At 39.4% G+C, this 24,179-nt stretch overlaps 1 pseudogene; it reads left to right on the top strand.

Moving 5' to 3' along the window:
• The first annotated feature begins 24 nt into the window (after positions 1-24).
• Positions 25-24,117, top strand: LOC141629431 (uncharacterized; annotated as a pseudogene).
• Positions 24,118-24,179: the final 62 nt, after the last annotated feature.

Here is a 24,179-nt window from a genome sequence, read left to right as displayed (position 1 = left end):
GAGAGAAGAGGAGAAGGTGCGAAAATGGTGGAAGTCATTTTTGCTGAGATGATGGAGATGGAAACAAAAGGGGAAGTGGGAGGGAATGATTCAGGAGAGACGGGATTAAGAGGGAAAAAGAGGGGGGCATAATGGTCAATAAGTGACAATGATACTGTTACAGCTACAGTAGGGGAAGTTTGGGTTTTTAAAAGAGTATGGAAAAGGTATGGAATCCATTTTGCAATTTTATGTTTTTTTAATACATCAAATGTTTAGTACTACTTATCACTTATCAATGCAGAGGTTGTTAATAAGGTGTCAAGTGGCGGAGGTTAGAAAAGGAGTCCTTAACGCTAAACGGAATAAGTTCAGGTACTTATCGCTAAAAAAATGGAAGTTCAGGTCCTTGATGTGCCCTTAACTCCCCCAAATCAGGCAAAACCACCACAAATATTATCCTACAACCAGTTGTATATTCGCATCATACAACTGGTCTAATCCAACCCCACATTTAAAACAAAAAAAATATACCAAAATCAAACGTTAAACTAGATCCCTCGTTAGAAAACTTTCACTGTTCTCCTATTCATCATATAATGAAAAACATTAAGCAATTAACAGTATCATAGAAAGAAAAAAAATGCTTTTAACAATATTTTAAGCTAAATTTCTACATCAATTTGCATATTAATATGTATTTTTTGGGAATATTTCGAGATCTCGAGTTTTGTAAGATACATTATGAGCTTTCGAGTAAACTTCTTGAGCTCTGGATTTTCTTTAGCCTTGTATTTTTTTTGAGTTTATAAGTAAAGGTTTGAGTTTTTTAAGATATATTCCGAGCTTGCGAGTAAGTTTTTCGAGCTCGGTAAGAAACTTTTCGAGCTCGGTAAGAAACTTTACGAGCTGTGTAAGAAATATTATGAGCTTACAAACAAATTTTTCGAGTTTCATATGTATCAAAGTGTAATGCTATGAATTATTAATAAAGGAAATCAAAGATGAAAACCTAATATATTGTTACGTGTATTAGGCCCCATGCTCGTCTCATCGTCTTATCTCACCTTATTTCTTCGTTTCTCCTTCTTCTTCTACCATTTTTTTACGTTTCATTCTACACCTCCATCATCACCTGGTCATTATCATCTCGTCTCCATCACCGGTCTACTGCTAATTGCCCATTAAATCTTTGATTTTGTTTAGAGATGAAGAATTAAATAGTCGAAATAATGATATTAAGGGAGAAGATGATTGAGTAATTATATATATTGGAGAAGCAGTTAGAAAATTATGGAGAATAGTGAGAGGAAAGGAGAGATCTAATGAAAATTGAATTTTTGTTTTAGGTTACAACAATAAGCAATTATAAGGGAAAAAAGACTAAAATAGCCTTGGTTGTATCACCATACAACCGGAGGTATAGTCTATAAACTGCAAAACCACCAATCCATCGTGATTGGTGATGTAGAGATTGGAAAACTAGTGAAAAAAAGGGCAAAAGAAGACGGTAGAAAACGAATCCAAATTCTCTCCATTATCCAAAAAGAAAGGGAGAGGTTATTACCTATAAACGGTCTAGATTGTATCTGGTCAACATCGAACGGTTTACGATTTATGTATAAAAATAAAGAATATAAAGGAGATAAAATTATTAAATGAGTTTGTGAGAGGAAATGGAAAAAAAAGAAATGGAAAAGATGTTTGTTGGTAGAAAACATAGTAACCACCTGTAAAGGCCTACCACCTCTATTAAAAAACAAAGCGTCGGGCACCCATGTGCTTTCCCACTCACCTCTCATGCATATTTTGTGAACGGCATCCGTCACAAGCTTATGACAGATATCGCCGTCTTCAATGAGATTTTGTGATTAAAAAATCCCTCCTCCTTCCGGTGCACACTACCGCCAACCACCTCTATTAAAAAATCCTTAAAATCCGCCTCCTCTTCCATCACTGATCATCAACCGACCTGACTTGAGCAGCCACCGCCGCACCTTATTTATCCGGCGACGTGGAGGTCTTAGGTGATTAATTAAGGTAATTCTAATTGTATTTCTCTATTGCTTCTCATCTTTTCTCTATGCATGGTATGTAGTTATGCCACGATTTATGACTACGAACCCCTCATACAAACCTCTATTTTCTACTTAAACCTGCATTTAATCTATTGCTGCTTTGTTTTCTAGGTTTAACAACAATATCCCTCTTAATTATGAACTTGTTTCGCCGTATTATTCTAAATGGAACAAGGATCAAACTTAGGATGCTTTATATGCACAACAGAGGATTATCAGCAATGCCCACTCAGCATGACTCAATTCTGCCTGTTCTTATTGTCGGTGCCAGTCCTGTTGGTTTACTTCTCTCTATACTTCTCACTAAATTAGGTACTACAATATCCTTCTTTTTTATTTTTATATTCACTCTTGCCAATTTACCTTTATCTTCATCTACCGGCATAGCAATAAACTTATGATTGGTGTATGCGTAATTGCCATATATCTTTATCAGGTGTCAAATGTGCTGTCTTAGAGAAGAGCACTACCTTTTCTAGACATCCTCAAGCTCATTTCATCAACAATAGGTCCATGGAGGTAGCTACTGTTTTTGAAGTTGACACTTACTTGAAGTGATTAAATCATTGCTATCCTCAAATGTCAATGTTTTTTCATCAGATTTTCTTCTCAGGTATTTCTCAAGCTTGATGGTTTAGCCGATGAGATACAACAATTTCAACCTCATGTCGACCTGTGGAGGAAGTTCATATATTGTACATCACTGTCTGGTTCTATCCTTGGCTCAGTCGACCATATGCAACCGCAAGGTATCAGATGCTCTTTCTAAAACATTTTCTTATTGAATTGGCATTTATTTATGTCATATATGTACTCTTTTTTTTCAAAAACAAGTGAAGAGTTGATGTTGTAGTTTTTCCATTTTAAATGTCTGGGTTTTAGTCGTTTACATTATGATGGAACTAGGTTTGATCCCTCCCACATCCGGCTACCTAAAAAGTCGCTTTTATTAGAAAAACTGTACCTAAAAAGTTCACTTTGTGAAACAATTATATATCACAACAAATAGACTCTAAAAATTTTACATACTCTAAAAATTTTATATTTGATATTATTAAGTACTTCTTAAGATTTGGTGTCTGGCCACTCCCAAGCTACTTATATATACCTCAAAAAAGGTATACAAAGTTTGTTCAACTAATGAGGATTTGCTCTAACTTGAGTAGAGGTAACTCATGAAAATAGAAGTGTGTTAAAACTTAGTTGCAGCCTTGCAGGTTACTTTGCTATCCTTATTGTTCGGCTAAGCCGGATGGTGCTAGCTAAACAAATAATAAACTGTACTACTGCCTTTTTATTTTTTATGATTTTTTTCTGTTTAAAGACATTCAATATGGTACTCAAATTAAAGTATTTATCAAGACCCTTGGAATAGTACATTATATGATTCAAATTTCAAATAGATTCAAATAAGCTACAGATAAAGATAAAAAAAAATCACTGACGTCATATATCTGGAAGCTTGCAGTGATCTAAAATATTTCACTACATGATCTAATTCCATTATATTTATTGCCTTTATTATATCAAATGATCTCATATAATTCTATGCAGATTTCGAGCAAGTTGTCAGCCCAGTCACTGTTGCTCACTTTTCTCAATACAAGTTGTCTGAGCGTCTGCTAAGTAAACTTAAAACTCTTGACTTCAAATTTCATCAAGGCGACAAATTTGATAGACATGTTGAAGAGAGGGAGATTCTTATGGGACATGAGTGTTTGTCCTTTACCATGACCGAAAATTTTGTTAATGTCACTTGTTCTTTCCATAAGGATGGATGTAAACGGAAAGAGATATCCGAAGTGTGGTATTCTTGTTGGCACGAGATGGTGCCGGAAGTACAGTGAGAAAGCTTGCTGGAATTGCGATGGAAGGTGAAAGAGACTTGCAAAAGTTGGTCAGTGTACATTTTGTTAGCCGAGACCTGGGGCACTACTTACTTAAAGAAAGATCTGGCATGCTCTTTTTTATTTTCAATACTGAAGCAATAGGGGTTCTTATTGCTCATGACCTTCAACATGGTGAATTTATCTTGCAGGTATATTGAACTCAGATGATGCCATCATTTCTTTTCTGTATCTACTTTGTTTTTGAATGTCCCGTTTACTTCTTTATGATCACTTTTAATGGCCTTCAGGTACCATATTACCCTCCACAGCAGAAACTTGATGAATTTAAACCCAAGGTATTCATTTGTTCATTGCTGTCAGGATGTTATTCTGCTTAGATAAAAATCAAACTGTCAGTATCCATAAGAACAAGGAAACTATCACTGCATAGAGGATAAATGCATGTGAGATTATTGTTTTTTAGTGAGGTATCATAATGTTTCCACTTCCAATGGCACAAAAAGACACGCACTATTAAGGGCTTTGGATTATGGTGAAACAAATAAAAACGGATCAGTAAACTCTCTATGCTTCTTGTGTAGATGCATTCTACGATGCAATTTTCATTATAGTTCATGTGGAAACAGCCTATCTGGGTTTGGAACACGGGGTTAAGGCTATATTCACCCAATACCTTTTACCCTCCTCTTGGTGGGAGTCATTGAGGCACTGGGGTAATGTTCTTGTATTATGATGTGAGGAGCCTTTTTCCCCCCCTCGCTTGCATTATTCCTGAATTTTTGATAAATGTTTGCATGTTTTAATTTGCTTCAGATGTGTGAACAATTAATTTTTAAGTTAGTTGGTCATGAACTTGAAGATATAACTGTAATTGATGTTAAGCCTTGGGTAATGCATGCTGAAGTAGCTGACAAGTTCTTGTCCTGTAACAACCAAATCATTCTAGCTGGCGATGCCGCTCATCGTTTTCCTCCAGCTGGCGCTTTTGGTAAGGCTGTTCTGCCAACATACTAATTTCTTGAATCTAACAATGAAAAAATTAATTGCATTCTTCTGCTTGCTCAGTGTGATCTGCTGTTAAAATACCTACCCATGTGATATTGTAACACCCCCATATTCAGAGGAGCCTTAACTAGGCCTTCCTTAGGATATAGGAACGTTACCATCCCGGTTGCCCGAGGTTAGTAATAATCAAATGTCGATAAAAGAACTATTAAGTTATATTACAAGCGATTTAAACCAATAAACGACATAAAGATACAACTCAAAGACTACTCGCTATGACCATCGTATCTCGTGAGAACTCATCCCTGCCCGACTCCAGCTATCAACATCACAACACCTGCTAAGACCGACTGCTCACCATAAGGGATCACGGCAGACACATAACAAACAAACAACCACACAAGGTCGATCGAGATAAGACACGACAACGGCAACTACAATTATCAACACAATACAATGCTACTAATCTCAACACAATCACGGTAATTCAACCAACTCATCGATCGTCCACTGGACGATCCCGCCGATGGGGACCGCATGCCGTACCCACCAAATCCCCGCTCATCATACCGAGCGATAACCCTGTCCATTAATGTGCACATCCCCTCCCGTGGCGGGTTCCACGGAGGGCGAAACTAGGGCGTGAAGCCACTCCCGCAAGTGACCCCACTCAGCCGAGACGCATCTCGAGAACCAGAGACAACAACCACAATCGCCATCACAATCGTTGCCATACAATTACGATACTAAGCAAACACCAAACAATCACAACACTGACACGCTAGACCATCTACAGAAACTGAGTAGGCGAACCTACCTTTAAGCCACCGCAACCAATCCATGCCGACAGATAACATGTCCAGCGACCAAGCAACGCCTATAACCAGAATACCGTCATCTATTACCAACAGGCAAACCCTAACTAAAAGAACAAGGACACGGATGATGATTATGACATACCTATTAGGGGAAAAGCTCAGCAAGAGACCGCTACCCGACACAAGTGAGTCCTCCTAAGGTTCAAGGATCTTCAAAAAGGCTTCCATGGAGGTTTTGAGGTGAAGGGAAGGGAAAGAGGCGACTGAAGGATAGGAGGAAAGTGGCGGAAGTGATTTGCGGATTTAACAAAACGCGATATAAAACCCTCGCTGAAAACCAGGTACTCGATCGAGTACCCAACATACTCGATCGAGTGGCCCCCTACTCGATCGAGTAACTTAGCTACTCGATCGAGTAGCCTCTACTCTATCGAGTACCACTCTTAACACGCAGCCCAAGATGGTTTTGGCACACTTTTCTAAGACTACTCCCGCTCCCATGGTCAGTCAACGCTGGTCAAAGGGTCCCTAAAAGGGGGGGTATTACAGTCTTCCCCCCTTAAAAAGAACTTCGTCCCCGAAGTTCAACTCACTTATCTCCCGCTCGAGACACGGGAACAACACGACCTCACCACTCTTTCCGCTCAAACCATAACTCCTTGGAAATACCATCCCCCCCCACGTCATCATCATCACCGTCTACATTTATACCTATCGATTCTTACCACTATCATGCAAGCATTATCACCGTCAACCGTTACTCTATTTATATATAAAACATCAAACTCGCAATGCGAATCACCACCCACGATCACCCAACATACAGTAACAACTATCAAACTATCAATCTAGAACATGTCTCATATCAACTTTCATGTGGTACAACTAATTCCACCATGTTACTCGGCAACGTGATTCGAATACGATTCATCGCACTATAACTATTTTTTTTTTCATGACCGTCTCTTGAAACATATAACCACATTCACTTTAAAGAACTAAAGTAATCCGTTATACTTCAGAAATTTTTGTAATTAAAGCAAAACATAATACCAACAACATTATAAACAAGCAAAACATTATTCAAAAACAGCCTTTTTATTTCGCGACATTACTCTTCCCCTCCAAAAAGGAACTTCGTCCCCGAAGTTCACCACCAAAATTTCAACGCATATTACTTGTTATTTGATTCATGACATGGGTTAAAACATATTATTTACTGTGGACATTACTCGCTAAGCATAAACTCGTTAAATTATAAATCATACATAACTCTCCGGGACAACTAGTCGCCAACGATAAAGCACGTTAACTTTGCACGCACAGCGTATGAAGAAATGTAACTTCAATGAATAAATGGTAAAATGACATATTGTAATACTAAAACAACAAGAAACCGTCACCACCTTACTAATCGTTATCAAGATGTATATAAAACCGAAACTTGACTTCCAACATATAAAATTAATGGTTCAAAGGTCTTACTACGCACAACTAACTATGTTAAACATTAAACTCGCAATTATGAAACACTTACACACTTTTGATTTTCGAAAATCTCCTGTAACAGTGCTACTCGATCGAGTATATACAGGTACTCGATCGAGTGCCCTGCTACTCGATCGAGTGTCTTGGCTACTCGATCGAGTAGCTCAAGATCAGAAACTTTTCTCTCTTTTCTTCCTGCAGCTACTCGATAGAGTACGGGGTACTCTGTCGAGTACCCTACAGCCAAATTTCTTATAAAACCTGTCATAAGTTAACATACATGCACATATTTGTCATATAGAATCGAGTCGGAATGACTCCCCGACGTCTAATATCCTGCAACAAGTCAAAATATGAAATCCGGCCTTATGGCCAACAATACAAGTCCCAAATCAAAGTCGCAACAAAACAACTACTAAAGTCTAACAACACTACTAACCACTAACACCAACTACCATCAACAAGGATAAAACAAGGAGTATCACTCCTCCCGCTTCTTCTTTGCTCAAACATCACCTCATCATCACCACCACCGAAGTACCGCTCCCGATCCCCGCATCCACTCCCGCTCTCGCTCCCGGGCCCACGTACCATGGAGTCAAGCCACCGTAAGGAAAGGACTGAGGTGCCCCCACGTCGATCGATCCACCCCGTAGGAATGGAAAACCCCGAGTAGTCCCCAACTCCACTCCACCAAACCGGATGCGGTCCCTCGGTCCCTATCCCCGAGCGTACGCCATCTCGTTCATGTTCCGGAGTGTCAAGGTAGATGACACTCTATCTGCCAAGTAGCTGGATCGCGTCTCCGGGGTGTCGAGGTAAGGGTAGCACTGAGAAAAGGATGCTTTCTTCTTTGTGGCGCTACCGGCTGTGGCCTAGTCTCCGAGGCCCTCTCCCTCACTCGACGGGGTCCCCTCCCCAATCTGGGTCTCTCCACCACCGCAACTCCCGCATTCTCGCCCTTTGTCGGCTCCGGCATCACCTCGAGGATGGTGTCATCGATGAGATAGGTCAGCCAGATGGCGGGGTCTGTCATCATCCTCCTCCTCCTCCTCATCATCGGAGTCCACCGTCACTACCGTCGGCTCTAAGGGCTCCGTGGGTGGGAGGTGCTCGGAGCCGGAATCTTCATCCAACTCATGCCCCACACCCTCCAAGCTAGACCACCGTCAGCCAAAGTCCTCAACCATTTCAGGTCGAGATAGTAGGCACGGTCCATAGTGGGCACTGGGGTAGCTAGAGGCACGTACTCCGAAGAGGCCTCAAAAGAGGTTAGCTTTTCAGCTAACCGAGTGGCGATAGCGCCACAACTCAGTGCGGGAAGAGGAAGAAGCCATCAAGGCAAGGGCAAAGACAAACCATAGAAGGAGCATTAAAGACCACTTTCGGCCCGCTCCGGGTTGAGGTAAGACATCGAAGCAAGACCTCATGATTATTCAGCTTCGATATCCTTTTGTCATAAAGGAGGTTCGAAAGAGAACGGAGAAAGACCCTCAAGGTAACATCTTTGAAAGTCATTAATCAACATGTTGCTCGAGGTGGGAGCTTGCTTCCCGGTCGACAAGGCATCGGGCGGCGGACACCGCACTCGGCTGGAATATCGGTAATGGAGTCCTTAGGAGGCTTAGCCAACCCAAGGTGAGAAGCAAATTGATCCATAGAAAGCAAGAAACTAGTGTTCATTAACCGAAATTCAACGGTTTGGCCGGCGGGGTCATAGATAAAGGAGCTCATAAACTTCAAAGTGAGAAAAGGATAAGTGTGTTTCCTCAGCCTATACAAACCCATAAGACCCAAGGTCTCGAAAATGTGACGGACATCCGTCTCTATCTCCAACTCCTCTAAACAAGAGTGTCTATACACCTCGTAGGTCTCATTTTGCGTTTTTGTAAGGCTACAAAACGCTCCCTCTGCTTGAAATCAACAAAAACAATGAAGGGTATTCAGGCTGCGGGTACCACAGTCCACTCCCTTCCCCCATATCAGGTGGATTACCCCTTCCCCGTTTACTTTGGCGGATTCCAAGGTTCAGTCTCGGCATCTACTTTAGGCATAAGTTCAAACAACTTGTATAAACATGCAAACATTTACTTCATGTAATCTGAATTCGACATACTCAGCTAGGCACACCAATTTATCAAGAACTTTCAACATGTGAAGCACATAATCTACGCCATTAACTTTGAACATTAAGCTAAGTACACACGTTCACCAGCAGTTTCCAAAATTTGACATACAAGCTCAGATTATTACTACTCATAAGCCATAGTTGTGAAATAAATTATCATGGTGATTACATATGCTCAACAAATTCGAATATCCTAGCATGCTTCTAAAGGTTGTTCCAAACACACTTCTAATCACATGTGAGGCATTCTTACTAGTTCATGGGGGAGAATAATTTGGAATATATCATTATCACCCTTCAATATTATGAACAACAACTCAATTAGAATTTTCAGACGGTCTTTACAGCTGCAATAGTTTTGGCATATTTTCATCAATTAACGTTTCTATTATCATATTGAAGTTCAACTTATACTTATAATGTCATTCACAACATCAATTTTCCAATTATAAATCACGAATTTCCATTTGAGGCACTTTTAAGACGGAGTTTTAAGGCAACTTTCTAAGGGTAAAATCATCAAAATCTATCCTCCAACATAATATAAACAATACTTAAGGCTCAATTCTACCATCTAACCATTGTAAAACAACCAAAAATCGATTTCAATTTTGGAAACCCTAGAAATTTCGATTTCAAATTTTGCAATTTCTAATCTAATTTACAGCAATTAGTCACCAACAAACATGGAAAGGAGGCATGTGAATCATATTTCAACTATCAAAAGCAACAACCTACCCATGTGAATCGAAATTTCAGATTATTTCACTATTCTAACACATTCAAAGCAATAAATTGTATAAATTAGGAAGGGAAGCATACCTTGATTGATTAACAAAGTAAGGAAACGAAATTATGCAAAGAAATTAACCCAATAATCACCACTAACCCAAGAGTATGAGAGGATTTGAGAGGAAATAAGGGTTGAGAGTAGTTTATGTGTGTCGAAGTATAGGGGAATAGGAAGAAGAAATAGAAAGATTAGGGGTTTTAAGAAACCCGTAGGATTCGCTGCACAGTAACCTACTCGATCGAGTGCCTAGGGTACTCGATCGAGTACCACCCTACTCGATCGAGTAGGAGCTAAATCATCGAGTATCTGCAGGAATTTTTCCCACCTCCCGACATCATAGCTTTCTAACTAGATCGAGTGAGGTCTACTCGGTCTAGTAAACACCCGCACTCGGTCAAGTATGGTTAAGTACCGGTCAGAAGTACGAAGTAACTTGAAGATTCCTGCAAAACAACATGTGTGTCGATTCCAAACTAAGTTCGGAATTCGGCACCGATTATCGCCCTTGCTCACGCATTACCATCACTACTCACCGTCTCAACTATTAAAGCATACATTAAATTACGCCACACGAATTGCCCAACTCGAATCATTTCTAAACATAATCCTGCCATCATAATACACTTAAACTTACTTTACATGTTACTACTAAACTCGTGTTTACTTCAATTTGAAGCATATAATTAACATTAATTCTTTCTTTCACGTATCACATAAATGCATACTTTTCAAAACAAATTAATCTACCATGTTTCACATTCTATCATAAGCAATTCATCTTGCACGAATCAAACATTACGCAGCGGAAAAATTTCAACCAACAAGTAGGCATAAACGCATTACTATATGCTATGTCTCGAATTATAACTCAACTATACTATAACTATCATCATAGTGAATACTGTGGATTTATAAACTCGTAGATGACTCTCGTCATCATTATCTTATAGCAAACACCTACGTGTTCACTATTTATGTCACAACATTCAATTCCACATTTTCACGCATCTCTATCACGTAAACTTTCGTCACATATCTCATAGCCATCATATAAGCTCACTAATCATTCAAAGAACTTCAATAATCTCATCAACAATTACCATACACGGCCTAATATATCACTAACACACCCCTATTAATTCCAACAAAGACTTAACCGGAGGTAGCTCCGGCACAATTAACACACATATCCCACATAGACACACGGACTCCACATTCTCATACCATGTGACTGGCTTAAGTGTCACGGGGCCAAGATTTTGAAATGAGGGCGCCTACTCACCCAAAATCTAGCATCAGCTGGGGCTCCCATTACACATACACCAAGTTCATTTTATTAGACTCCCTACGTTCATTATGTTCATTTGTTACAGGTTCCAAAATCGTCGCTCTGATACCACTTTGTAACACCCCCATATTCAGAGGAGCCTTAACTAGGCCTTCCTTAGGATATAAGAACGTTACCATCCCGATTGCCCGAGGTTAGTAATAATCAAATGTCGATAAAAGAACTATTAAGTTATATTACAAGCGATTTAAACCAATAAACGACATAAAGATACAACTCAAAGACTACTCACTATGACTATCGTATCTCGTGAGAACTCATCCCTGCCCGGACTCCAGCTATCAACATCACAACACCTGCTAAGACCGACTGCTCACCATAAGGGATCACGGCAGACACATAACAAACAAACAACCACACAAGGTCAGTACTGAGATAAGACACGACAACGGCAACTACAATTATCAACACAATACAATGCTACTAATCTCAACACAATCACGGTAATTCAACCAACTCTGTCACTAATCGTCCTTTGGACCGTCCTGCCGATGGGGACCGCAGCCCGTACCCACCAAATCCCCGCTCATCATACCGAGCGATAACCCCGTCCAATTAATGTGCACATCCCCTCCCCGTGGCGGGTTCCACGGAGGGCGAAACTAGGGCGTGAAGCCACTCCCGCAAGTGACCCCACTCAGCCGAGACGCATCTCGAGAACCAGAGACAACAACCACAATCGCCATCACAATCGTTGCCATACAATTACGATACTAAGCAAACACCAAACAATCACAACACTGACACGCTAGACCATCTACAGAAACTGAGTAGGCGAACCTACCTTTAAGCCACCGCAACCAATCCATGCCGACAGATAACATGTCCAGCGACCAAGCAACGCCTATAACCAGAATACCGTCATCTATTACCAACAGGCAAACCCTAACTAAAAGAACAAGGACACGGATGATGATTATGACATACCTATTAGGGGAAAAGCTCAGCAAGAGACCGCTACCCGACACAAGTGAGTCCTCCTAAGGTTCAAGGATCTTCAAAAAGGCTTCCATGGAGGTTTTGAGGTGAAGGGAATGGAAAGAGGCGACTGAAGGATAGGAGGAAAGTGGCGGAAGTGATTTGCGGATTTAACAAAACGCGATATAAAACCCTCGCTGAAAACCAGGTACTCGATCGAGTACCCAACATACTCGATTGAGTGGCCCCCTACTCGATCGAGTAACCTAGCTACTCGATCTTGTAGCCTCTACTCTAACGAGTACCACTCTTAACACGCAGCCCAAGATGGTTTTGGCACACTTTTCTAAGACTACTCCCACTCCCATGGTCAGTCAACGCTGGTCAAAGGGTCCCTAAAAGGGCGGGTATTACAGATATGGACAGGAATGAACACTGGAATCCAGGATGCTCATAATCTTGCTTGGAAGCTAGCCGCTGTTGTCAATGGTATTGCTCCAGTCACACTTCTCAACACATATGAAACAGAACGACGGCCGGTATTGCATTGTTCTGCCTTTTATTTTCTTCTATAACTTAATTCCACTCGTATTAAGTTTTAACTGTTTGCGTGCTGTCTAGATTGCCCTTTTTAACACAGCACTTAGGGGGCGTTTGGTTAGAGAAAGGGAAAGGAAATTAGAAAAGGTAAGGAAGAGAAAGGTAAGGGATTACCTAAAACTTAACTAGTTGTTTGGTTACATCAATAAAATGAAGTGTGGTGGATTGTGGTTTGTTTTGGTGTACGTGTGGTGGTTATGGTGGGATGGTTGTGGTGGTGGTGATGGTGGCGGTGGCGTGTTGGTGGCGGCAGTAGGGTGGCTATGGTGGTAGTGATGGTGGTGGTTGTGGTGGCGTCATGGTGGTTATGGAGGTGATGTTGCGGTGGTGTTTTATGTGGGGTGGTTATGGTGGTGGTTGTGGTGGTGTTGGTGATGGCGGCGTGGTGGTGGTGGTGGTGGTAGTGGGGTGGCGCCATGGTGGTTGTGGTGGTGGTTTATGTGGGGTGGTTTTGCTAGTTCTGGGTGTGGTGGTGGTGGTGGTGACGGCGGTGGCGTCTTGATGGTGACGGGTGTGGTGGGAGTCGTAAGTATAGTGGTTGAACGGTAACAAGGGTAATGAAATCTCATACCTTGGGGGTGGAAGGTAAAGAGTTAGATGGATTGAGAGGTAAGGAAGAGAATTTCATTCTCTTTGTCTTTGTTTGTGTCAAACAAACACCAACAAAGGAAATCAATAACTTTGTTTCCCTTTCCCTTTCCTATAGATGATAAGGTTGAAGTCGTATCACCTTAATCAAAGTAAACCTAAACTACTACTAACAAAATAGCTAATGGTAAGTCAGGGTCGAATCCACAGGGAGGCGGTGATTATCTAGTTTGTTTATATTTAATTCCGTCTTAAGGTAACCAATTTTGGGGGTTTGATTGTTTGTATGCTAATCAACTAATTGCAAGTAAATAAAAGATGAATAACAATAATATTAAAAGGTCTAGGGATCGGGTTCACTAGGTCGTCGTCAAAGGGTAGAATTTAATTCATTGATTGAGCAATGTATATTGTTGAAAGTCATATGATCGGTCGATTCAATATTTCTTTTAGATCTAATTTAACACGGTCACGCTTATCATTAAATTATCTATATTCAATTATCGTGGCCTATACTAGTCTTAACCCGGTCGGTGATAATCCTAGTTTATGCAAGACTAATTAATCAATTCTGATCAGTAATTAACTAATTGGAAGTAATACGATAATCAAACAACAATTAAGAGCAATTTAACAATCAATTCATAATAATCCCTTTTCTAACAACCTAGATCCCCTTTCACCCTAGATAAGAGATTTAGCTACGCATAATAGAAAGAAGAACAACAATAACATTAATAAGAAACATGATTGCAAGCATAAAAGAGAAATAAATGACTAATAATAAAGGAAAGATTAAGAACAATACCGTAAATAGCTAGATCCGGAAGTAAGAACAATAAATAAACTAAACTAAGTATTTTAGAGAGTTTTCTAAGGTATCTATATTAAACCTACTGAAAATAAAGCATAAAATAACCTAGGGTACGAGTTTTGGTATTTATAGCAATACATAACCGACTTAAGGAAAGTTGCGGAAATTATAAAACTGGAAGGTTCCTCGATCGAGCCAAGGGTGACTCGATCGAGGCACCAAAGTTCAAGAACACCCAACTCTCGACATTGCGAAATTTAGTTGATTAGGTTGGTTCCTCGATCGAGTCGAGAGTGACTCGATCGAGCATGAGGTTCCTTGATCGAGTCAAGGTTGACTCGATCGAGGCACCAATTTCCTGCTTCGCGCACTGAACTTCAAACGACCGCCATTTCTTCGTTACTTGTCAGAAACAAGCGATTTTTGCGGCGTTGGAAAGCTAAGAAGATAAGCTTTCACCTCCAATTGGAATCACTTGAAAATCTGTTGTATAACTCGAGATATGGCTCTTCAAAGGAGGTACTAATGATAAGAAGCTCTTTTCTTCGTATTTTCTTCTTAACTTCTCTTCCTTCATTCTTATGGATTCTCGTGCCATGCTTCGTGTATCCCTTCATGCTCACTCCACGATGCCCATTTCAATCCTTTGCTCCTCATATGCATCATTTCTGCATTAAACATCAAAAGGCGGAAGTATCAACATTCTAACATAAAAGGCATGTAAATGATATAAACTAGCACGAAAAACCGTATCAAAAGTAATTAAGGGGAGGCATAAATATGTATATAATTATGACTCATCAAACTCCCCAAACCATCTCTTTACTTGTCCTCAAGCAAAGCATCACGCAATACAAAAGGCAATCATACAAATGGCGAATAAACGACTCAGAGCTAATGTTTAATGCACATACAAATCCCAAGCTATCCATATCTGTAACAAAGTAATGACTAAAGTGTACCAATAAAACAAATTCAAAGGTACGGAAAATAGAAAACATAGCTCAAGTCTCAGTCACCATACTATAGACAAATGCCAAATACCTTTCGATCTTGCAAGACAAATTAGTCGGATTCTCGCGGATTCACTCATGCACTCATAAATATACAGGGTGAGTTATATGTGAAGATAGAAAGAAGTAGAAACACTCACTCAACTTATGAAACATGCATGCAATCTAATGTGATAGAGATTTCCCCCAACTAATATGCAATCACATATGTAGACAAAAGTACATGTATCAAGGACAATAAGGGTGGCAAATGGGTTAAAGGGATAGAAATGGTTTGTGCCAAAGCACGTTATGGATATGTGGAGCTAAGACGGTAGTCGCAGCGCTAACCAAAACAAAAACCAAATCTTTGATAATAAATGCACCCAACTTAGAGAAATGATCTCAACTTTACAACATATGAGAGCTAATAAATTACTCTCCAATTATGCATTAGACTCTAACAACCATCCTTTTGATCCTTGACAAAACCAAATGAAGCAATCTCTTTTCTTTTTCTTTTCTCTTTTTCTCTTTTTCGATTTTTTTCTCTTTTTTTTTTTTTCTTTTTCTTCTTTTTTTTTTCTTTTTTTTGCTTCATATTTTTCTTTTTCCAACACAAGGATACAACACAATCGCTAAAATTATTTTGCTATACCCACATGACAACAATAAGTCCCAACCCAACCATAATAGCAAAATAGACATGATAAACAAGCAATCGCGATTGTCCGAAAAGGTAGGCAAATTCTTGGATTGTAGCTCATAGGATGTAATTAATATTGGCTACAAGGGTTCAAACGGGCTAACAAAAGGTAATGTAAGGCTTATTTGAACGATAAAAATCGCCTATCCACATGTACTTAGTCAAATGAAAGCAATAAAAGTATCAAGAAATCAATGTCACACTTATGCAATTTGATATTACACATTCCACAAGGAGAAACCACACTCAAGCCTAATTGACAATGAGACCAGTTTATTGATGTTCCTGGCCTAGGAAGCTCTATAGACCTCAGAATTTAAGTAGTTTACCAACGTAATTGTGTCAAATCTAATCAATATAAGGCATGTCAATATGGTTAAGACTTGAATTATGAGCTTTGTTTTCATGGCTAACGAGTCAAAACAATGTACATGGACAACTATTTGGGATTCAAATGCAAAAACAATGCAATTTAACATCATTGTTATTCAATTCACCAAGACTCGACCTAAAACAAAGGAAAAACATGTTTTTGTATTTTATAAAATTTTTAATTTTTATGGATTTTTTATATAAATGCACACAACATAAATAAAAAGCACACAACATAATAATAAATGCACACAACATAAATAAAAAGCACACAACATAATAAAAGACCCTCCCCCAAACCTAAATGTCACAGTGTCCTCATTGTGACGCCTACAGCATAGCAATCACACAAAAACCCAGCAACCTAAAGGACACAACTAACAAAAGGAATGGGAAATAACTAGATAATACAATAAAAGAAGGTACAAGGGAAGAGAATACCGGGTAAGAGCTTATGATTCCCCCAAACCAGCTGCAAAACAGGGGAAAATAATCAACTGCGCAATTCCTATCATCGTCTGGCTATGAAATAAACCCAAAAGCGTGGTTACTCGATCGAGCCTCGTCTTACTCGATCAAGGAACCTTCTAGACGAGCAACTTCCTGCATTTAAAATAAATCCGCACACGAGTCATAATCAATACAAGTTAAAGCTCGTAACAGTAAATCAAAAAGTAGTGCATGTGCTACACACAAACATAAGTAGCACCAATAAATAGTCCAAGCAAAGAATAAAAACAATGAAAAATATCCTGGCTCATCAAACTCGAAATCTAATGTAAAATAAGAGCAATGTTCATCGTTCTTCAGGTCATCTTCTTGAGGAAGGAGATAAGGTACTTAAATGTCTGTCATAGAAGCTTCATCAAAAACTCTAATCGACTCCTTTTTGAAAATCTCGGCTTCCAAAGCATCCAATTGACTTCTATTTCAACACTCTCAACACTTTTGTAAACCATCTCGGGAAGAGGATCATCTCCATAAATCGCTTCTCTATCTCATCCACTTCCTTGCTCCATGGATATGACGCAGCAGGGGCGTCATGTGGATTCCTATCAAAACATAAAGCAAGACAATCATCAAAAGTAGGATCAAGAGCATTAATCATATGACAAGAAGCTTTAAAATCAGGAGGACGTTTTAAAGTATTATCAAGAACAAATCTAATAGTGTCATCCCCAACTCTTAGTGTCAGACTACCATCCCTAACATCTATGAGTGCTCCTGCAGTGTGAAGGAATGGTCTACCAAGAATGATGGGTACTTGAGAGTCCTCAGCCATATCCATAACAATAAAGTCAACTGGAATGAAATACTTCCCTACTCTAACGGGCACATCCTCTAAGACACCCATAGGTTTCTTTAAAGATCTGTCGGCCATTTGTAAGGTCATATTAGTAATACGGAGTTGACCCATATTTAACTTTTTGCAAATTGAATACGGCATGACACTAACACTAGCCCCTAAATCACAAAGGGCTCTATCAATAGCTATACTACCAATATGACAAGGAATAGAAAAACTCCCTGGATCCTTAAGCTTTGGTGGTGAGGTAGCTTGTAATGCGGCCGCGCACTCCCGAGTAAATGCTCTTTGTCTCCACTTCATCAAAAGACCGCTTCTTTGATAAGATTTCTCTTAAAAATTTAGCATACGCCGGCACTTGAGTTACCAATTCAGTAAATGGCACTATCACTTGAAGATTCTTTAATACCTCCATAAACCTTCCAAACTGTTTATCCAGCTTGGATTTTTGTTGTCGATGAGGAAAAGGTAGTGCAATAGTTATGGGCTCGGCTGGCTTGACCTTAGAAACAACTTTTGAAACACCGCCATCTGTCGAAGAGGTGCCTCGATCGAGTCGAGAGGTGACTCGATCGAGCATGCTGGTTCCTCGATCGAGTCGGGGGTGACTTCGATCGAGGAACCTTTGCGGGTTCACTCCTTCGTCTTTTTGCTTTTCGTCAAATCTCGTGTTTCATCTTTGAAAGTTTCTTTTTCATCGTCACTTAGCTCCAAATTTCCCAACCCCTTAGGATGCATGTATGGAGCTTCATCATCTTTAATGGGCATGTCCGGACCATTATAAGAAGTACCGCTCCTTAAAGAAATTGCATTAACTTGCTCATGAGCTTGTTTACCTTGAGGAGGAAGACCGGACTGTTTTGATGGATTTTGAGTCGCCATTTGAGCAACTTGAGTATCCAACATCTTATTATGAGCCATAAGTTCGGAGATTTGAGCCGTTTGCTTTTGCTGCATCATCAAAGTTTGTTGCAATAGAGCTTTTAACTCCGATACTTCATTACTTGGAACTTGAGGAGGAGGTTGAAATTGTTGAAAACCTCCTTGATTTGGCCTTTGATAACCTCCTTGTGGTGATTACCACGATTTGGAGGAATAATATAGGTACCTTGTTGAGGAGCTTGAAAGAAATTAGAATATGGTGTACCTTGCTTGAAAAATTGGAAGGCCTGAACTTGCTCAATAATACTCATACATTTGGCCGCAGTGTGGCCATCTATCCCACATCTCTCGCAGGACACTTCTTGTTGAACCATATGAACCATCTCTTGCTTACCCAAAGACCGAGTAGTCTTCAATTGACTATTTGAGCCAAAGATGGCTTCCAATCGTGCCGCAACCGCACTATCTCGAGCCACTTCCTCTCTTACTTCCTCGGGGTTACCATACTCAATTTGTGTGAGTAGCTATATCGATCAATCAATTTCCAAGCATTACCATCATTGGTGTTATCTTGGAATCTCCCATTGGCGTGAGAATCAAGTAAAGCTCTATGATCATCATACAACCCGTTGTAAAAGCGGTTTGCAAAGGAACCAAATCTCAAAACCATGGTGAGGGACGGACCGCACTAGTCTTTTGAACCGTATCCATGCTTCATTAAAATCCTCGTAGGACCCCTGTTTAAAACTTGTAATCGACTTCTCAATGCATTAGTTTTACGTGGTGGAAAATACCTCTTGTAGAATGCAAGAGCTAGAGAAGTCCAGTTGGTAATTGCGTCGGTCTCCATGTCTAAGTCCCTTAACCACTCAGCTGCATCATCTCTCAAAGAGAAAGGGAAGAGAGTTTGCTTGACCTGATCTTGAGACACCCCAGCTGTCAAAGGAATAGAACAGCAATAAGTAACGAATTTCTCCATATGCTTTGCGGGGTCCTCTCCTGCTTTTCCTCCAAATAAATTCCTCTCTATCAAGCTTATGTAAGAAGGCTTGATCTCAAAAGTTCCCTTATCAGCGTTAGGGAGCTTGAAGCCTTTAGGAATAGAATCAACCGTGGGTTCGGAGTAACTTGCTAATGTAGGCATCTTTGGTGTTGTAGAAGTCACAGCTGCAGAAATATGTGTGTCCTCTTCTAAGGACGAGTCTTTTGCGAAACTATACCGCTCGTAGTCAAGTGTACTCAAGTCTTCCACTTGACTTACTTCTCTTTGAAATTTTAAATCTGTAGCGAAAAGTCTTTTACGGCTCGGGATCAAACGGTAGGATCTCTAACCTGTTAGACCTAGGAATACACGAAAACAACAAGAAAAGATAAAATCGTCTCAAGGAATCAAGTTCCACGAAACAAAAGACAAAAAAAACAGAAACAAACAGAACAATTGTTGCCTCCCGAGAACGGCGCCAAATTTGATAAGGTTGAAGTCGTATCACCTTAATCAAAGTAAACCTAAACTACTACTAACAAAATAGCTAATGGTAAGTCAGGGTCGAATCCACAGGAGGCGGTGATTATCTAGTTTGTTTATATTTAATTCCGTCTTAAGGTAACCAATTTTGGGGGTTTGATTGTTTGTATGCTAATCAACTAATTGCAAGTAAATAAAAGATGAATAACAATAATATTAAAAGGTCTAGGGATCGGGTTCACTAGGTCGTCGTCAAAGGGTAGAATTTAATTCATTGATTGAGCAATGTATATTGTTGAAAGTCATATGATCGGTCGATTCAATATTTCTTTTAGATCTAATTTAACATGCGGTCGCTATCATTAAATTATCTCTATTCAATTATCGTGGCCTATACTAGTCTTAACCCGGTCGGTGATAATCCTAGTTTATGCAAGACTAATTAATCAATTTTGATCAGTAATTAACTAATTGGAAGTAATACGATAATCAAACAACAATTAAGAGCAATTTAACAATCAATTCATAATAATCCCTTTTCTAACAACCTAGATCCCCTTTCACCCTAGATAAGAGATTTAGCTACGCATAATAGAAAGAAGAACAACAATAACATTAATAAGAAACATGATTGCAAGCATAAAAGAGAAATAAATGACTAATAATAAAGGAAAGATTAAGAACAATACCGTAAATAGCTAGATCCGGAAGTAAGAACAATAAATAAACTAAACTAAGTATTTTAGAGAGTTTTCTAAGGTATCTATATTAAACCTACTGAAAATAAAGCATAAAATAACCTAGGGTACGAGTTTTGGTATTTATAGCAATACATAACCGACTTAAGGAAAGTTGCGGAAATTATAAAACTGGAAGGTTCCTCGATCGAGCCAAGGGTGACTCGATCGAGGCACCAAAGTTCAAGAACACCCAACTCTCGACATTGCGAAATTTAGTTGATTAGGTTGGTTCCTCGATCGAGTCGAGAGTGACTCGATCGAGCATGAGGTTCCTTGATCGAGTCAAGGTTGACTCGATCGAGGCACCAATTTCCTGCTTCGCGCACTGAACTTCAAACGACCGCCATTTCTTCGTTACTTGTCAGAAACAAGCGATTTTTGCGGCGTTGGAAAGCTAAGAAGATAAGATTTCACCTCCAATTGGAATCACTTGAAAATCTGTTGTAGAACTCGAGATATGGCTCTTCAAAGGAGGTACTAATGATAAGAAGCTCTTTTCTTCGTATTTTCTTCTTAACTTCTCTTCCTTCATTCTTATGGATTCTCGTGCCATGCTTCGTGTATCCCTTCATGCTCACTCCACGATGCCCATTTCAATCCTTTGCTCCTCATATGCATCATTTCTGCATTAAACATCAAAAGGCGGAAGTATCAACATTCTAACATAAAAGGCATGTAAATGATATAAACTAGCACGAAAACCGTATCAAAAGTATTTAAGGGGAGGCATAAATATGTATATAATTATGACTCATCAATAGACCTCCAACCAAACGCCCCCTTAGTGTTCAGAATTTTAGAGCAGCCATGGAGGTTCCTGCTGCTCTTGGGCTTGACCCTACCATTGCAAATTCAGGTGCTAAATCAATCTACTGCTCTGTCTCCCTGCCTTTTTGCTGTAAAATTATCTTGAAAGGCGGTTTTACATAAGAAATTGTAATTGCATGTTATTTACCTGTATACCTGTATAAAAGAAATACTCAATTACTTTTTAAGTATTTTTTTGTTATAAGACTGCCTTTTATTAGAATTGTTACTCCTCTTGGGGTCGTGTGTCATTGGCTGACCAGTTGTGAGTGTCACTGCCAAAATTACTCACCCATTAGTTTAAGTCTTAGACAGCTGCTTTCGTATCCTATTTAGATATGTTTTTTTTGTGCTAAAACCTATGATACTTTGATATGTTTCGAATATGATACTTCTCTGCCGTGTCTGAGTAACATAGGCTAAAACAACTCGTTGCCCTCATTTATTTTCAGAGTTCTGGCCGTATGACTAGTGGACCCATCATTACTACACTAACCACACTCATTATAACCCAAGGTCCCCAACTGCACTTGCATATGCTTGTAAACAATTCCGGCCTAGAAACATATGTAAACAAATGAATGATACAAAAGGAGTACAACTTGACAAGACTGTTCTCTCTTTTGGCAGCCCACAAATTAGTTACTGATGGTCTTGGCTCTATCTTACCCTCTGGAGTTCAGAGAGTTGTTCTGGATGGAATATTAAGTATAGGCCGGCACACGACTTTAGAAATTGAGTTCTAAACGAAAGAAACCCGATTGGTTCATCAAGGCTTGCCAGATTGAAGCGTATATTTGAAGAAGGAAAAAGTCTCCAACTACAATTTCCCGCTGAAGATCTGGGTTTTAGGTAACTTAAATACCATCCAAGCTCCAAATTCTCTTACCTGTCCAGATATACAACCTCTTGCTACTTTGGTCATTTGTCAACCCTGTATATTTTGTATTTCTTTGTTAATAAAGGACTCTTTTATGTTGCAGGTATGTGGAAGGAGCTCTTGTATCTGACAGAACTGTCATTCATGAATAAGTTCCCACTGGCCGACGAAGAGATTATGTTCCATCATCAGAACCAGGCTCACGGCTTCCCCACATGAAAATCAGATCATTATCAAATGGCTCTGGCGAGGTAAGCTGGTTAACAGATGCTTGTGTTTTGTTTTAAAATAACTATTTGTTGTTCAAAGCATGCTGTTGAATATGAGTTGCCACAGCATAGTGACCACTTTGTAATTGAAGCTCACGACAACTGCATTTGTGGTGGAGATGAGTTTGTAACATCAATTCCGAGATCACGACAGGGGTTGGGTCATTTTGGGTTTGGACCACTTTTGGGTAATGGCTATTAGGATTTTTGTTTAGAATTACTCATTTTGAGTTGGGACTAATGCAGGCTCAGGCCTACTTTGGATTGTTCTTTTGAAATTCTGAGTCCTGCTTTACTTGGGTCTATTCTGTATGTCTACTTTTGAGTTTGATTCGTGCTCTCCCGTCCTTTATAAGGTTATGTCGACACTGGACCTTGTGAAGGTAGACAAACTCGAATTTCTACTTACGGAAAATTCACGTGGTACCCTCAAATTTTGTCATTTTTCACGTGGTACCCAACTTTTTAAGTTTGTGCACATAATATCCTTGAAATTTGATTTTCAAGCACAACTTGCCTTTTTATCGTTTTTAAAATTTTCAATTGGTCATAAATTATAGACCAGAAATCGGAATTGATTAATTTTTTTTTTCAAATTGATTATCTCTTCGAGATCTATAGATTGATAAAACGAAAATGGTCATTCGAAAATTTAAGATCGAAGATATGGTTGATTTGAGATTTTCGTTAAAAAAAACCCTATAAAATGTCTGTCGACAATTTTTTTTTCACAAGTCGTAGATTATGATGAGATAATCATTTTAGGAAAAAAAATTGGTCGATTTAATTCGGTCTAGGAGTTATGCGTGATTGAGTTTTTTTTACGACAAAAAGGGTATGTTGTGCATAAAAATCAAACATGGAGGGTATAATGTACACAAACTTAAAAAGTTGGGTACCATGTGCAAAATGGAAAAGTTCGAGGGTACCACATGAATTTTCCGTTCTACTTATAATCGCACCAGTCAAGTCATCCTATGATTTGGGTCACACCACACTAGAGGTGGCCAAGAAATTCAACGCTCTTGTGAAGGTTTGTGTAATCTGGTCGGAGAATTCAGCTAATGGAGTGAATGAAACATCGTCCCTAGTTGGCTCTTTCACGAATGTTGTCGAGATGAAGAGTTCCCGAGAATTACCATCGTGGTGGGATGTGTGCCAGATGAATGACCACGGTGCCATTCTTGTCCGGCCTGATGAGCATATTGCTTAGCGTGCAAGATCAGTTATCAGTGACCCCATGACTGAAATGGAAAGAGTTTTCACTATTGTGTTGGGAAACAAGACATGATATAGTAAGTTAAAAAAAGGGGTTTAGATATTTTTCCATACAAAGTTCTTTAGCTGGTCAGT

Source organism: Silene latifolia, chromosome Y, assembly GCF_048544455.1.
Source record: "Silene latifolia isolate original U9 population chromosome Y, ASM4854445v1, whole genome shotgun sequence".
Classification (NCBI taxonomy): domain Eukaryota; kingdom Viridiplantae; phylum Streptophyta; class Magnoliopsida; order Caryophyllales; family Caryophyllaceae; genus Silene; species Silene latifolia.
The sequence above is the reverse complement of the archived record's forward strand: the minus strand, read 5'-3'. Positions and strand labels throughout refer to the sequence as shown.